Below are 16016 nucleotides of genomic sequence, written 5' to 3' on the forward strand. Positions count from 1 at the left end.
GCTAACGGAATGGGTCAAGTCAATCACGTCATTCTCCTAATGAGGTGATCTCATTAATCAAATGACAACTTATGTCTATGGCTAGGAAACATAACCATCTTTGATTAACGAGCTAGTCAAGTAGAGGCATACTAGTGACACTCTGTTTGTCTATGTATTCACACATGTATTATGTTTCCGGTTAATACAATTCTAGCATGAATAATAAACATTTATCATGATATAAGGAAATAAATAATAACTTTATTATTGCCTCTAGGGCATATTTCCATCAAATACTCCCTCCGTCCGGAAATACTTGTCATCAAAATGGATAAAAGGAAATGTATCTAGACGTATTTTAGTTTTAGATACATCTCTTTTTATCCATTTTGATGACAAGTATTTTCGGACGGAGGGAGTAGAAAACAGAGTTGGTGATGATGGTGTGCGTGCCATCCTGCAATATAGGCCGTCGGATTTATATCTAACGGATAGGAAAAAAACTATGGCAATTTTGTAAAAATATACCCACACGTCTCTCCACGTTCGCAAATAAGGCCTTCCCTCGTTCAACCTTTTCTCTCACAAGATAAACTACTCATACAAATGCATCTTGATGTTCCGTGCAACGCACAGGCAGCTAGCTAATTTCTTTTAAAATAGTTGCTGCGATAATTGGGTTGAAGTGATATATTTTATGTCTGCCCCGAATGATTTCAGATTCACTAGTAGTAACAAAGAAAAGGTTGCCTTGTTAATTAACAGAAAACAGGGTGAAAACTATCACATGAGGCCGGTAAAAACAAGGCACACTGTGTCGTGGAATTGTCATGGCAGATGTCCTCGAGCTAGGACTTAGTCGTGGAGCCATCGCAACTAGGAAGCTTGAAGAGGTTAAAGTGGGACAAGGAACACGAGGGGTTATACTGGTTCGGCCCCTTACGGTGAAGGTAAAAGCCTACGTATAGTTTGAGGTGGTATTGATTAGGGTTACGATCACTAGGGAGCTAAACTGCTATGCCCGGCTCTCGATGAGATTGTTCTTGTCCCTAAACCGCTGCCGGGTCGTCCCTTTATATAGGGAGGAAAACGCCCAGCAGCCATTAGAGTCCCGGCCGGCTCATAAGAGTGTCCGGCTCGGACTCTCAATCATACTTGCCTTACACTACAAGTTCTACCATAATAATGATTGTAACTATGGGCTTTAAGCCGTATCCGGGTCTTAGCCCATCTCTGGCCCATCGTCTTCAAGCTTGGCTCCAGGCTTCTGGCAACGACCATACGAGTAACCCGGCCCCTCCTGGCGGGTGACTCTAAGGTCTATATCCTCAACATTAGGCCCCAGATTGATTTGAGCCGGCTCATGTCAATCTTCTACTCTGCCAACAGAAAAAATCTCCGGCTTACCATTCATGTGAAGGCCATAACCCGGCGTGACGTCATCCTCTGGACTCCGGATAATCCGCCGTGACGTCATCTTCCATTAAGCCCGTTTTTTACTCCACCAGATCCGCAACGGATCTTTGCTTTTACTGCCATTACGAAAATCGAGGCGTCGTGGGGGGAGATAACCACGCCGTGGTCTCCTTGAATCTCGCGCCCACTTATGACCTTGCCTTATAAATAGGCCGGTCCGACGGGCTCTTCTCACGCTCTCTTCTTCCTCCTCGCGCCGCTGCCTTTCTCACTGAGCTCGCACTCCACCGCCGTCGTCTCGCCTCCGGTCTTCGTCAACCTTGGCCGCTGCATCACCCTGACTCGGACCAGATAAACGGCGGCGACTCCCGCTCCTCTTCAGCTCCGGTAAGTTCTCACCACCCCATAGAGTAGATCTGCAGTAGGGTTCCTCCACGTTCTTCGTGTTCGTCACCATTGCCCACAAGTTCGGTAGTTCTCCTAGTCACTGCCCTTATTTGATCTTTAGCCTTGTATAAAACTAGTGCGGCAGTTGTTTAGGACTCATTTCAAATGCCCGTAGATCTCTTTCTACTACATGAATGCTTCGTTCGAGCTCAAGAACATCCCCTGTGTCCGTATTTTAGGTCTAGAAAATTTTCTTTGGACCGACCATTTTGATCCAAAAAAGTTACTGCAGTATGTGAAACCTGTTTTACCACACTTAGCAAAAACTGCAACCATTGAATCTTGGCGGCTTATAATTCCGGCTTTAAAGAAACCACGCGCTGTAGAATCCTCCAGTTTAAAGAAAACCATGCTTCGTAGATTCCCTCGGCTTAACTGTGATAAGGCCGTAGATAATCAACTTACTCTGAATGCCCCTGCGGCTTAAGTAACCCACTGTACCTAAGTATATATCATTAGTCCCCTTCATAAGCCGCCACCTTAGTTTTGAACTGTAGATCACCGGCTTATAATTAACCCGGACATTTTCCTTTTTGTCATAGACCACCAACTTTCACCATGCCTCCCAAGGCTCCCATCACTTGCAACTGGATGAGGTCCAACGTCACCAACGAGACCCTAGCCAATTTTGTTAAGTCCGGATATTTACCTAAGAAGGAAATCATGTCCTACCATGCCCCTGACCCGTCAGAAGAGAGATCACAGCCAAAGGACGGGGAGGTAGTGATTTTCGCAGATCATATGAGCCGGGGCTTCGCACCGCCCGGCTCAAAGTTTTTCAGGGACGTGCTCAACTTCTTCGACTTGCGGCCTCAAGATATAGGACCCAACTCCGTATCCAACATCTGCAATTTCCAAGTCTTTTGCGAAGTGTACCTTGGAGAAGAGCCTAGTCTGCTGCTCTTCAGAGAGCTGTTTTACTTAAACCGCCAGAATGAGTGCGCCAACGGGCCAAGTCTGGAGTTAGGTGGCATTTCCATCCAGCGGCGTAGGGACTGTCTTTTCCCTTACGCAGAGCCGCCGAGCCACCCCAAGGACTGGAACATGACTTGGTTCTACTGCCAAGACACGTCCCCGGCTGATGAAAGCCCGATGCCCGGCTTTCGCCCAACACGTCTGGAGCCGACTCACCCACTGTCGGACAAGCTGACTCAAGCGGAGCGCCAGCCTCTGCTTCCTACTATCAACAAAATCAAGGCCCTCCTAGGCAACGGTCTGAACGGAATTGACCTGGTCCGGGTCTGGATCTCATGGCGGGTGATCACATTAAGCCGCTGCCCCGGCTTAATGTGTGAGTACACCGGGCGAAAGGATGACCCTCAGAGGCACAGCCGCAATGATCTTCCAGAAGACGTTGCAGAGGAGGAGACCAAGGCTCTTTTAAACGAGAGCCTGGCAGACTGCGGAAGGACCGGGTTAGCCCCCTTCTGCAAGACCAACCCAGCCCCAGCGGTAAGCCGCTGATTTTAATGTTTTATCTCCTTCTGTATATAACCTGCATCTGAACCGTTTTGAGAATTCATTATTGTATTTTTCAGGCTGATGATAAGTTCTGCGGGTCAAATATGACCATGAGGCGGCCAAGAAGGCCAGGAAGGCGAAGAAAGCCGCCAAGAAAGCCGCCCCTCGCAAAAAGGAAGCAGGCCTACTGCTTCGGAGCTGATGCAATTAAGCGACAGCTCCGAGTCAGAGGTAACCCTTAAGCCTTTAAATTCTTACTGTATTTGTTGTTTGTTGTGGTCCGCCTTATCAACACTTGCTCATTGACAGGATGACACCGGCGCCAGTAACCCGGTGGTTGAAGAGGTAATGTCACTTTCCTCTGACTCGGAGCCCTTGCCACAGCTGAAAGTCCGAAGGGTAACCCGGAAAGTAAGCTTTTCACATCCTTTAGCTTACCAAGACCCTCAATTTATTTTGAAGCGACAGGTTCATGAAAGCCGGCGTCACACCCGGACCAACAAGGACACCGATCTCTCCGCCGGGTTACCCGACGCAACAAGGAAGCGTCGAACTGAGGTTTTTTTCTCACTTGTACCCTTTTCATCCGTTGGCGGGTGCTATCCGTCAGCCACTCAATTCTTCTGACTCCAATTATCAGGAGACCTCCCCCTCTTCGGGTGACTCCATGCAGTCAAATCTGCCGGCTTTCAAGACCGCGCCCGGGTAACAACAATCATCTTATATTGTTCGGATCTTTATTCATATTCTTTGTACCAACCTTTGTTGTTCTTTCAGTGCCCAGGCAAAGCTCACCAAGAGGGTGAAGAAAACCAAGTCGGCCGGAGTGCCGGATCTGCCTGAGCCGGCGGTAACAGTCCAAGAACCGCCAGCTGCCTCCGCCCCCGAAGCCACCACTCCAATGGACACGGCACCTGAAGCCCCCGCCCCAACTACCAAAGCAACGACCGAAGCTTCGGTTAACCCGGAGGCCTCCGGCTCAGCTCCTCCAGCAGACGACCCGGACGGAGTATGTTGAGCCGGGGAGACCGACCGTGTTGGCCAAGTGCTCCGCTAAGGGGGAGTTGCTGCAGCCCCACCGGGCGAATCTGGACCTCTCCAACTACAGCGACCTGAGCATTGGAGAGCTCGTCTCTGGCTACATCAGCCAAGTACACAAGAGCCGGGACGCCGAGGTCGCCATGGTAAACCAGATCCAGCAAAAATCTGAGGTATCCTTCTGCTACCTTCTTACTTACTGCATAGTTACTTTTGCCATGCCAGCCCCCAAGTCGACGACTTAGGATTTGAATATGTTGTAGACGTAGGTTCCGGCTTACTCAATTAAGCCGGCAGTATGTAGATAGATACGTTCAATATGCATTAGCCCCCAAGTGCCAAGTGTCTTTGCTTGGAAAACGCTTGGGACTTATATAATGACTGTTAATAACCCGGAAATTTATACAGGCTGTGGGCAAGAAGCTAGAGGCGGACCTTGCGGATCTCAAGAGCCGGCTGAAGATGCACGAGATGGAGACCCGGAAGGCAAACGCCAAGTTTGTATCCAGCATCGCCACTCAACAGAAGTTGAAGACCGAGTTTGATGCTGAGAGAAAAGCCTGGGCCGAAGAGAAGGCCGCACTGGTGACCCGGGCGGAACAGGCGGAGAAGGCGCTCTCTGAGAAAACCGCCGAGCTCTCCGGCCTAAAGCGCCAGGTTTCCCAAATGGTGGCCGCCATCTTCGGTAAGTCGCCTCACCGGCTTTCACCAATGTTAGAATGACTCATCCTTGCCGCCGACTTACCTGATTCTGTTTAAACAGGTCCCAGAAGTGCCAACCTCAACCAGAGTATGGTCACCAAACTAAAGGCCGTGTATACCCTGGTGGAGCAACTCTACACTGGGTCACAACGTGCCTTAGCTGTGGTGGCCCTATCCAACGAGGTGCCGACTCATCTGGCCGAAGTCCTGCGCCGGCTCGCCGTTCTGCCTCAGCGGATCCAAGAGCTGCGACGGGCCTCTGCGAGAGCCGGAGCAATCGCCGCGCTGAGCCGGGCCAAGGCATTACTGCCGGAGCTAGACCCGGCAGACATCGCCCTGGGTTATCCAAGCCTGAAGGAAGACGGCTCAGCTTTCGACCAGAAGGATTTCGCAGCCTGCGTGAAGGCGGTACGCCCAGTGGCCACTCTTATCGGGAACGACACAGACCTGACCAAGTACCAGCCGGGTTATGATGCGGAGAATCAGAGGATTCCAACCCCTCGCTATGAAGCTCTCAACCTGATCCCGCCGGCTCGGCAGCACACTTTCGCCCCGGAGATTGACCCGGCCGGGTTAATTGACGAAGAAGCCCAATTCGAAGCTCTTAGCGGCATCGACTGGAAGTCATCAACCTTCGAGGTCTTGGGATCAGCCGGAGGAGAAGATAGGAATGAGCCGGGGACTTCAACTCAGCGGGCATCATAATTTGGCTGGCGGTTTATCAAACAATGTTCCACCTTGTTAAACTTGATGAGTTTTTGTAATAGAGTAGGTGCAACAGTTCATCTCTGCCATGCCATCGTGCACGTATTGAATGCGAAAAGTCCTTTGAAGTTGTCTCTTTTGATGTTTCTCCGGGTCATAATCGTCCCTTTGTTTTTCTCAACTTCAAAGGTGTGCCTTTAAGTGTCCTGCATAGAAAGGCAAATCACAAGTCTCGAGGCGGCTTACCGCCCTGAGAGTCAGGTGTTTTGGATAGATAACCCGGAATATGAATCAAAAAAGACTGGTCCTTAATTATATCCTTAACACAGCCGTAATAATACACTTAGCGGCCTGTAAGCATACTTCCGGTTTAGATAACCCGGGTAACAAGGTTGGTATCTTAACTCCGATTTACCTGTCGTAATGACACCCATGGCGTTCAACAAACACTGTAAACCAAAGTTAAGTCGGTAAAGTGAGACCCGGACGTACACACCTTGACATAACCAGAGTAAACTTGTGATAAAGCAGAGGAACTTTAGGGGCTTCCGGTTCAAATACGACCAGAGACCCGGCCCAAAGGGGTTAAGCCAAGATTCGGATACGATCATATAGCCCCCAGTGGGTGTGGCGATGCCAATCAAGAGGGTACCGACAGCTATGTTCTCTTTGGTTCGAATACGACCCATGTTTGAACAGGAAGCCCCCAAGTGATTTCAAGAATTGTTTAGCGACGCTGATTCGAATACGATCCACGTCGGTTCTCAGAGGGGTTAAACTATGATTCAAATATGACCAAAGGCAACCTCCCAATGAGCTCGGCACTTTTGCCAATCAAATGGGTATCGACAGCGATGTTCTCTTTGGTTCGAATACGACCCATGTTTGAACAAGAAGCCCCCAAGTGATCTTACTTTTTATGGCTAGATTCGAATACGACCATAAGCCGGATCCTCCTTTAAGTCATCACGTAATCTTGTAATAAAAACAATACGTGCATATTTGGAGGAGAAAAAAGGACAGAGGTCATGCTTTATTGCTTATCATAATATATACATGGCTGAGAGAAATATATACACCACGAGAGCCGGTGGCTCAGGTGTAGTAAGGCCGAAGCTGAGCTATGTTCCACGGCCGACGGGTCTCCTCCTCCGACTTACGTGAATCTTTGTGCTCCCGAATGTCAATGAGGTAATATGACCCGTTGTGCAAGTTCTTGCTGACCACAAAGGGCCCTTCCCAAGGTGGGGATAGTTTGTGTGCATCTGTTTGATCCTGGATGAGTCGGAGCACAAGGTCTCCTTCCTAGAAGACCCGGGATTTGACCCGGCGGCTATGATAACGGCGCAGGTCTTGTTGGTAAATCGCCGAACGGGCTGCTGCCACATCACGCTGTTCGTCCAACAGGTCAAGAGCATCTTGGCGCGCCTGTTCATTATCCATCTCAACATAAGCCGCCACGCGAGGTGAGTCGTGACGGATGTCACTGGGGAGGACTGCTTCTGCTCCATAAACCATGAAGAAAGGCGTGAAGCCTGTAGACTTGTTAGGAGTAGTGTTGATGCTCCATAACACGGAGGGCAACTCCTCCACCCAACAACCCGGCGTCCGTTGCAAAGGGACCAAAAGCCGGGGCTTGATACCCTTCAGAATCTCCTGATTAGCTCTCTCAGCTTGACCATTGGATTGAGGATGAGCCACTGAGGAAACATCAAGTCGGATATGCTCTCGTTGACAAAACTCCTCCATGGCGCCCTTGGAGAGATTGGTGCCATTGTCAGTTATAATGCTGTGCGGAAAGCCAAAGTGGAAAATCACCTTTTTCATAAATTGAACCGCCGTGGCTGCATCGCACTTGCTAACTAGCTCAGCTTCCACCCATTTTGTGAATTTGTCCACTGCCACCAAGAGGTGGGTCTTCTTATCATTGGACCTTTTAAAAGGCCCAACCATGTCAAGCCCCCAGACCGCAAAGGGCCAAGTGATTGGGATCATCCTTAGTTCCTGAGCCGGCACGTGAGCCCGTCGTGAAAACCTCTGGCAACCATCACATTTGCTGACCAAGTCCTCTGCATCAGCATGAGCCGTCAGCCAATAAAATCCATGGCGGAAAGTCTTGGCCACAAGGGATTTTGAGCCGGCATGATGGCCACAATCCCCTTCATGGATCTCGCGCAAGATCTCTTGACCTTCCTCAGGGGAGACACAACGCAGAAATGCTCCCGTGACACTGCGATGATGCAGTTCGCCATCGATAACAATCATTGACTTAGCCCGCCGGGTTATTTGCCTGGCCAAAGTTTCATCCTCGGGCAACTCGCCCCGGGTCATATAAGCCAGATATGGCATTGTCCAGTCTGGTATGACATGAAGAGCCGCCACCAGTCGTGCCTCCGGGTCAGGGATAGCCAAATCTTCCTCTGTAGGCAACTTAACCGAAGGGTTATACAGGACGTCCAGGAAAGTGTTAGGCGGCACCAGCTTTCGCTGAGAGCCTAGCCGGCTTAGAGCATCAGCCGCCTCGTTCTTCCTGCGATCAATGTGCTCTACTTGGTAGCCCTGAAAGTGCCTAGCAATGGCATCGACTTCGCGGCGATAAGCCGCCATTAGAGGGTCTTTAGAGTCCCACTTGCCTGATACTTGTTGAGCCACCAAGTCTGAGTCACCGAAGCACCTTACCCGGCTCAAGCTCATCTCCTTAGCCATCCGAAGACCGTGGAGCAAGGCCTCGTACTCAGCCGCATTGTTAGTGCAAGGAAACATCAACTGTAACACATAATGGAACTTGTCACCTTTAGGGGAAGCCAATACAATGCCAGCCCCCAAGCCCTCCAACTACCTGGACCCATCGAAGTGAATAGTCCAATATGTGTTATCCGGCTTTTGCTCGGGCACTTGTGACTCTGTCCAATCATTGATGAAATCCACCAAGGCCTGAGATTTAACAGCAGTGCGTGGAACATATTTGAGACCATGAGGTCCAAGCTCTATAGCCCACTTAGCAATTCTCCCTGTGGCCTCTCTGTTTTGAATGATATCACCAAGGGGGGCAGAGCTGACCACAGTGATGGGATGACCCTGAAAATAATGCTTAAGTTTACGGCTTGCCATGAACACACAATACACAAGCTTCTGCCAATGCGGGTACCGTTGCTTGGACTCAATGAGCACTTCGCTGACATAATAAACCGGCCACTGAACCGGATGTTCCTTACCCGCCTCCTTGCGCTCTACCACAATAGCCACACTAACAGCTCGTGCGTTTGCCGCCACATACAGTAGCAAGGTCTCCTTATCAACCGGAGCAGCAAGGACTGGGGGCTCTGCCAGCTGCTTCTTCAAATCCTCAAAGGCGGTATTAGCTGCATCATTCCAGACAAAGTTATCAGTTTTCTTCATCAACTGATATAAGGGCATGGCCTTCTCACCCAAACGGCTTATAAAGCGGCTTAAAGCAGCAATGCGACCCGCCAAGCGCTGAACGTCATTTATACACGCCGGCTTAGCCAGGGAGGTGATGGCCTTGATCTTCTCTAGGTTAGCCTCAATGCCCCTGTCAGAAACCAAGAAGCCCAAGAGTTTGCCTGCAGGAACACCAAAGACACACTTGGCCGGGTTAAGCATCATCTTATAGACCCGGAGATTATCAATGGTTTCCCTTAAATCATCTATCAGGGTTTCCTCTTTGATGGATTTAACCACAATATCGTCCACGTAAGCGTGAACATTGCGTCCAATCTGTTTATGAAGACAGTTCTGCACACAACACTGGTAAGTCGCCTGTGCACACTTGAGTCCAAAGGGCATAGACACATAGCAGAAGGCTCCAAAGGGAGTGATGAACGCCGTCTTCTCCTGGTCCTTAACTGCCATCTTGATCTGATGATAACCAGAATAAGCATCCAAGAAACTTAAACGTGCACAACCTGCCGTAGCATCAATGATCTGATCAATACGGGGGAGGGCAAAAGGATCAGCCGGACACGCCTTGTTCAAGTCCGCGTAGTCCACACACATCCGCCAGGTGCCGTTCTTCTTGAGTACGAGCACCGGGTTAGCCAACCACTCTGGGTGAAAAACTTCAACGATAAACCCGGCCGCCAAGAGCCGGGCTACTTCCTCACCAATAGCTTTCCGCCTTTCCTCATTAAACCGCCGAAGGAACTGTCTGACCGGCTTAAATTTCGGATCAACATTGAGAGTATGCTCAGCGAGTTCTCTAGGTACACCTGGCATGTCAGAAGGTTTCCACGCGAAGATGTCCCTATTCTCACGGATGAACTCGATGAGCGCGCTTTCCTATTTTGGATCCTGATTTGCACTGATGCTAAACTGCTGAGATGAGTCACCTGGAACAAAATCAACAAGTTTAGTCTCATCAGCTGACTTAAATTTCATTGCCGGCTCTTGTTCTGTGGTTGGCTTTTTCAGAGAGGTCATATCTGTTGGGTCAACATTGTCTTTGTAAAATTTCAACTCCTCTGTAGCACACACAGATTCTGCATAAGCCGCGTCGCCTTCCTCACACTCCAGAGCCACTTTTCGGCTGCCGTGAACCGTAATAGTCCCATTGTGACCCGGCATTTTGAGCTGTAAGTACACATAACACGGCCGTCCCATGAACTTGGCGTAAGCCGGCCGTCCAAATATAGCATGGTATGGACTTCTTATCTTGACCACCTCAAAGGTCAATCTCTCCACCCTGTAGTTGTTCTCATCACCAAAGGCCACTTCCAATTCGATCTTGCCAACTGGATAAGCCGACTTACCAGGTACTACACCATGGAAGATGGTGTTTGACTGGCTGAGATTCTTATCAACCAACCCCATACGGCGAAAGGTCTCATAATAGAGGATGTTGATGCTGCTGCCTCCATCCATGAGCACCTTTGTGAACTTATATCCTCCCACTTGAGGAGCCACCACTAAGGCCAAGTGGCCTGGGTTATCCACCCGGGGAGGGTGATCCTCCCTACTCCACACTATAGGCTGCTCAGACCACCGCAAGTAGCGTGTGACCGCCGGCTCAACCGCATTCACAGCCCTCTTGTGAAGCTTCTGATCTCGCTTGCACAAACTAGTGGTAAACACATGATACTGTCCACCGCTAAGCTGCTTTGGATTGGTCTGATAACCCCCCTGCTGCTGTTGATGACCATGGCCAGACTGTTGATTAAAGCCCCCTTGACCACTCTGAGGACCAGAATTTGAGCCGCCCCCCGGGCCATGAAAGCTGTCGGCGCCTGAGCCGCCGGCACCTGAGCCGCCGCCCGGGCCATTGTAGTTTTTAAAGGCCTTCATGATTGCACAATCCTTCCATAGATGAGTCGTTGGCTTCTCTCTAGAGCCGTGCCTCGGACAAGGTTCATTCAACAGCTGCTCCAGTGAGGGTCCTGACCCGCCGCCTCGGGGAGGGGGCCTCCCCTTGCGTCGCTAGTTATTGCCTTGCGCGCTGGCGTTGGCCACAAACTCTAGGCTGCCATCTGCCTTGCGCTTGCCTCCTCCTTGGTTCCCCGGGTTAAACTGAGGACCCTTGCCATTGCCGTTCTTCTTTCCCTTCCCTGTCCTTTCATCATCTGAAGGGGGATCCTTGGTACCATCAGAATCGGCGTACTTGACAAGAGCTGCCATTAGCGTACCCATATCAGTGCAGTCGCGCTTAAGCCGCCCGAGTTTCATCTTCAGGGGCACAAAACGACAATTCTGCTCCAGCATTAAAACTGCTGAGCCGGCATCCATTTTGTCTGATGAATGTATGATTTCCTTAACCCGGCGAACCCAATGTGTCGTGGACTCACCCTCCTGCTGCTTACAGTTAGTCAAATCCACAATTGACATAGACTGCCTACAGGTATCTTTGAAGTTTTGGATGAACCGGGCTTTCAGCTCAGCCCAAGACCCAATGGAATTCGGTGGTAGCCCTTTCAACCAAGTGCGGGCAGTTCCATCTAACATCATGGTGAAATACTTGGCCATGGCCGCCTCACTGACCTCCAGCAGCTCCATAGCCATCTCATAACTCTCGATCCAGGCTGCGGGTTGCAAGTCAGCTGTGTAGTTAGGCACCTTCCTAGGGCCCTTGAAGTCCTTAGGTAGACGTTCATTACGGATAGCTGGCACCAAACAAGGGACACCCCCGGTCCTGGTAGGGATACCCACATCAACGGAAGTCGTCGGATAAGCTGGGGGGGGTCTGGTAAGCCGTCAATTGAGGCACTTGCTCCGCCTCTTGGCGCGCTTTGTCCTGGTCTGCTGCGTAAAAGGCTCCATTATAAGCCGGGCCATGGCCAGGGGGCGGGTCATGGCGTCGGACGTTACTTGAGCCGGTTGCTGAGACCATGTGCCGGCTGTAACTCGGGCTCTGGCCTGGACGAGGGGTCGAGTGGATCCTGTCCCGGCTGTAGGAGTATGCCTCTTGCTGCGCCAGTGCTGTCTGAAGGAGTTCCCTGACTCGGCGGGTTTCAATAGCCGTCGGAGAGTCGCCGTCAACTGGGAGAGCCGCCAGCCATGCTGCCGCAGCGACCATGTTCTCCAGCGGGTTATTATAATGACCTGGGGGTATTGGCACATACTGAGGCGGGGCAGGGGGCACCTGGGGAGGCCCCATCACTCGTGGCTGAATACGGGCGCTATGACCCCTGGCGGGTTACTAGACCCTGCACCTGGCGTGTTGAAGAGGTTGCGTGGATCATAAACCGGTGGGAGTCGAGATTGGGCCTTTTGATGCCTCCTTCTCATGACCTCATTGGCCGCGTTCTGATCCATCGTGAGTTGGAAGGACTGCGCCTGAATCAGCTGAGTCTGGGCATCGAGAGCCGCCCGCTCCGCAGCCAGCCTGATCCATTCCGCTGCAAGATCCTCTTTAGCTTTTATCAGATCCAGTTTTAACTGTGCCACCTCCGCATCATGCTGAGCTTGATCTGCCGGGTCAACCGTGGCGGTTAACAGGGCCGTCATCTTGTCCGTGAGATCCATTAGCACCTGAGCCGGCGAAGGCACCGGGGTTCCCGCTCCAGCAGCAGGGTTCTGAACAGGCTGTGCACCAGCCATAAAAACTCCAACCTGACTTGGCGGCTCAAATAGGTCCGGAATACTGTCACCATCGGAACAACCCATGAGCCTGTCATCCTGAAGTTGGTACAACGAGTTTGACTCATCGGTGGCCGACTCGCCGTCAGAGCCGGCGGCCGTCTCATCACCGGACCCAGCTGGATCAGAGGTCCCTCCATGGATGCATCCCACAAAAGCGTGCTTTAAGGCAGGCCGGGCCTGGGCGGGTCGCGCAAGCTGAGCCGTCCTGATGGGATCAGCGCAGAGACCCGGCTCAGGGCCCGGCTCACCAATCTTGCCAATGAAAACATGAATTCCGCCAAAGGGGACCCGGTACCCGTACTCAATTGAGCCGGCGTCGGGGCCCCAGTTTGCATCGTCGATGTAGAGCTTGCCGCGACGACTCTTGGTCATCTAGCCCACAGCGTATCCCTTGAGCCCTTCGAAGCTGCCCTTCAAGAACTCAAATCCACCGTGCGCTGGCCCCACGGTGGGCGCCAACTGTCGTGGAATTGTCACGACAGATGTCCTCGAGCTAGGACTTAGTCGTGGAGCCATCGCAACTAGGAAGCTTGAAGAGGTTAAAGTGGGACAAGGAACACGAGGGGTTATACTGGTTCGGCCCCTTACGGTGAAGGTAAAAGCCTACGTCCAGTTTGAGGTGGTATTGATTAGGGTTACGATCACCAGGGAGCTAAACTGCTATGCCCGGCTCTCGATGAGATTGTTCTTGTCCCTAAACCGCTGCCGGGTCGTCCCTTTATATAGGGAGGAAAACGCCCAGCAGCCATTAGAGTCCCGGCCGGCTCATAAGAGTGTCCGGCTCGGACTCTCAATCATACTTGCCTTACACTACAAGTTCTACCATAATAATGATTGTAACTATGGGCTTTAAGCCGTATCCGGGTCTTAGCCCATCTCTGGCCCATCGTCTTCAAGCTTGGCTCCAGGCTTCTGGCAACGACCATACGAGTAACCCGGCCCCTCCTGGCGGGTGACTCTAAGGTCTATATCCTCAACACACTGGGTTCAGCATCATCGTCACTACAGCTATCCGCGCGCGAGAAGTCTACATATCGAGGGGGCTACCGAGCGAGGCACCGAGACACAATGTTTGAGAGAGAAACCAATTGACAGATTATGATCAGATCGAGTTGTCACTCTTCTGCTGTCATTGTTGGGGGGGGAGGGAGAGAAAGACGTATCGAGAGTGTGCGCGATAGGCACAGAGGCACAACTAGCGAGTGTGTGTGTGTGTGTTTTTGAAAGAGGAGTAGATAGATTATTATCAAGATCGATGTGCCACCCTACTCCTTCGGTGCCGCGTTGTGTGTGTGTGTGTGTGTATGTTTGAGAGAGAAGCCAGTCGATAGATTAGTATCAAGATCGAGGTGTCACCCTACTCCTTCGGTGTTGGAAAGTGTGGGTGTGTGGGGGGGGGCAGTGACACTCACATATCTCTACTCTTATAAAAACAGAGTTGGTGATGATGGTGTTCCTACCATCCTGCAATATAGGCCATTCGATTTATATCCGACGGACAGGAAGGAAACTATGGCAATTTTGCAAAAAGATACCCACACCCCTCTCCGCATTTGCAAATAAGGCATTCCCTCGTTCATCCTTTTCTCCCACAAGATAAACTTCTCATACAAATGCATCTTGATGTTCCGTGCAACGCATGGGCATCTTGCTAGTAGGGAGAAGGAGTTTGTGTGACACATATCTAGCTATATTAAGGGATAGGTAGATAGCATATGTGTGAGAGACATTATTATACATTGAGACATTAGTGGCTGTGGGTGGGCGGAATTAAAGGGGTGGGCGTGTTAGACATAGAGAGCGTGTGTGTTTCTGTGTGAGAGACTTGTAGGACGGGGTAGGAAGACGAATTTAACCCTGACGGAGGGAGAGAAATACACGAAGTGCGCGTGCGTGATTCCGATGCCCACAGGGAAATGAGATATGTATGCGTGCGAGAGAGATTGCACAATTCATTCACGTATCACTATCTAGCGATCATGAACGTGCATCGCTTGAACATAAGTCAATATCTACTTCGTATCATGGCCAAAGGTACAATATAGATTCAACGCTATAAAGATTGGACACTCACATATCACATTTTTTTCTATTTAAATAAACCTTTTCAGTTGTGCATGCCAAAGTTACAGTGATGTTTCTTCAAACAACCAATGTAGCTATCATGTATATGCACCATTGTTACTCTTGCATTCAAATTCATTAGTCTTGGATGATTTAAGTTTCTATTTTGAAGTAATATATGTAATATTCATATATGAATTCAACGGGTACGCAATTTATGAAATGGAGGCTATGTAATCATATGAGGTAACACTTTTAAGTAGCTGACTACGATATCCATTTCTTTTTGTGCGCCTCTACACTAACACGTCAATGCATTATGTTTAAAGTAAATAACCAATGGCACTAAATTATCTATTTACACGAGAAATACATAGGCTGAGCGTTTGATCCCTTTTTTTGTGAACGCGCCACTACACCCGTACGATTGGCCGCGCCCGTGTGAACGTCCAAGTTATCGGCGCATCATCACGAGTTATTGTCTTTTTTCTGGGGTGGACTTCACACCAGTTATTAACTGCTGACGTGTGCCCCGTGTACACAGTCTAGCATGACCTTCCCGCTAGCACGGTCCAAAATTAGTTAAAACTGGATACGAACGATCCCGCGGGCGGCAAAATCTCCCGCCTCCTTCTAAAATTTCCGCCACCTTAGTCTTTAGCATGTGAAATCCCCCTTTTGTCCTTGGTGCACGGAGACCAACAGTTACAATACTGCCCTCATCTACATGATAGGTCGGGGCTGCTTTGGTAACTTCCGGTTCCCCCACTACACGGCACCCCCATTTCCTCTCCCCCTCCCGCAAAAACGACTAACTCCACAGCACCAGAGCATCTTACATCACGCCGTCCGTACTTCATCGCCCTTTCTCCCCTCCCCTCTCGAAACCCTAGACTGCTCATCCACCGGCGTACCATAGCCCATTCACTGCCAGCGGCGTCCACCTCGCCGGATCTGCTTCTGCGGCCGCATCTACCCCTCCCACCTCCCCTAGAAACAAGTAGACTGCTCATCCACCACTGTACCACAGCCCATTCAGTGCCGGCCTTGTCCACGGCGCCGGATCTGCTTCGCCGGTACTCTCGTCAACCGCCGCGCATCTGCAGCGG

The sequence above is a fragment of the Triticum aestivum genome, chromosome 3D (assembly GCF_018294505.1).
Source record: "Triticum aestivum cultivar Chinese Spring chromosome 3D, IWGSC CS RefSeq v2.1, whole genome shotgun sequence".
Lineage (NCBI taxonomy): Eukaryota > Viridiplantae > Streptophyta > Magnoliopsida > Poales > Poaceae > Triticum > Triticum aestivum.